A 2221-nucleotide genomic window follows, 5' to 3' on the forward strand; every position below is an offset into this window, starting at 1 on the left:
TTTTTTAATTTAAAAATATTTTAGTTTTAAAATAATTTTTGGTAATTTTATGGTGGGATTTAATAACACTTTCACTATTTTGTCATATATTTCACACAAATTAAAAAATTCATAAATTTTTATAATTATTATATTTAAAATTATATAAAAATTTTAAAGAGGTTTTCGAAAATTAATTTTTTATTATAAAAATTTTAATTATAGACTTCGAGAAATGTAGGTTGTTTTATATTATAATTTCGGGTGGTTTACTAGGATATGTTAAATGTTGAAACACTACTATTTTTTGAAACAAATATATTATTTTCTTAATAACTCATTTACAATAATTTTAAAAAATTATTATTTTCCTTTTCAGTTTATAAAGTTATAAACAAAATCTTTTAAATATTTAAATAAAAAACCGTTTAATGTTAAGCCGTATTTGAACACACAGTAGCGGTTGTGTCGTTTCGCCTGCGTCGTCGCGTTGAATTAAAACAAAATTGTGTATTTTTATTAAATTTGTGTTTTTTGAATTTCTATTAACTTAAATTAAATACAAAAAAAAAAACTGGATATTATTATTATTATATTTTTGATTCGTTTCACTTTTTTGTTTTATATATAAAAAGTAAATTTTTTTTAGCAAGCGAACGAACATACGAAAAGCCCAAAACACACAAAATTTCAATTCGTTTTCATTTCTGCCAACTACTGTCGCGTCTTCTTTCTGGTTGGTCGCTGCGCGCAATAAGAGTGTCATTCAAGGGCATTGCAAGGTCGTAGCGAATCGCCTGCTTCTTGCCTGTCTAGTGGCCCCTTTGTTCAGAATTCGCATACGTACACTTACGTAGGTCTGAAGTTTGTTTTCGTACTATTGTATCTACAATTTACACTGAATGCTCACGAGATTTTAATGCGATTTCGCTCTAAATTCAGTTCAGATACAAAAAGCATTTACTTTTTCGTACAACGCACACGTGTTGTGGAGCTGTAAACAGTGCGGCGGGATGCGGGTATGGAGTAGCACATTTAGTATTGTAAATATTATTGAGAGCTAACTTGCTTATTAAGATTCTCTTGAAACTCATAGGTGGCATTGGCCCCAACCAATTTGTGTAAAACTGCAAATATATACGTATCTATATATTTTTATATTTGTTTTCTACAAACGCATCTCACGCACCGCACCACACGCACAATTTGTTCAATTAATTTAAATGATGCTTTTATTTCAATTGAGTTCAATAAAATGTTTAGCACTATTAATAATTAGTTATTTTTAACATTAAATATGGTTAAAAATAAAAATAACATTTTTAACTTTTTTGTTGATTTTTCGAATTTTAATTTCGTTCACATTTTATACACAACCGCTTTTATTTCTTTAAATAAAACAGAGAAAAAATTTCTTATAATATTCAGTTTAAATTATTTTTAATATATAAATATTTGAACAACTATTATCAACCCGATAGCAAAAGCAACTAACTACCTTTGGTATTTAATTGTGATAAAATGACAAGGTGCGTTTTTATGGCAGAAAATTTTTTAAGAAGTTGTATTGGCCAAATGCAGTCAATCCTGTCGCAAATTTATTTACAAATTCTCTTCATAATGTTGCTCTCTTTTACTCTTGGGCTACTTCCAACTCTCATTGAGCTTAATCCTCCGCAAGTTTATATTTTGTTTTCATTTTTTACTGTTCGTGCGCTTGGGGTAACATGTAGGCAGCTTTAAAAGTGATGACAGTGACGGTTGGCGAATGAATAAATTTAGTTTAAATAAATTGATTGATTTTTGGGGTATTTATTATTTTGAACAATTCATTTCAAACATTTTTTTTGTATATCAGTATAATTTTAAAAATGACAAAAATAACAACAAAAAACAGAATTTTATAACCAATATTAACATTAATTAGCATATATTTATATCAATTCAAATGCTTTTAAATATTATTTACTTTTTCTGGAATTTAATTTTGATAAATTTCTGGAATTTGATTTTATAAATTGAACGATTAATTTCTGTTTGTATTTTTTTAATAATGTATTCAAACTAAAACAAAATTATTTAACAAATCTGATTGGCACCTATCAGATATGATTGATTTGATTCAGACTTTATTGACTTTATAATAAAATTTTTTTTTAAACATCCTTTATGGAATATAAATAGCACAATTCGAACTATTTGTTAATTTATTACAATTGCTAAATTGTACTTAATAGATATT

This window comes from Teleopsis dalmanni, chromosome 1 (genome assembly GCF_002237135.1).
Source record: "Teleopsis dalmanni isolate 2A chromosome 1, ASM223713v2, whole genome shotgun sequence".
In the NCBI taxonomy this organism is placed as follows: Eukaryota; Metazoa; Arthropoda; class Insecta; order Diptera; family Diopsidae; genus Teleopsis; species Teleopsis dalmanni.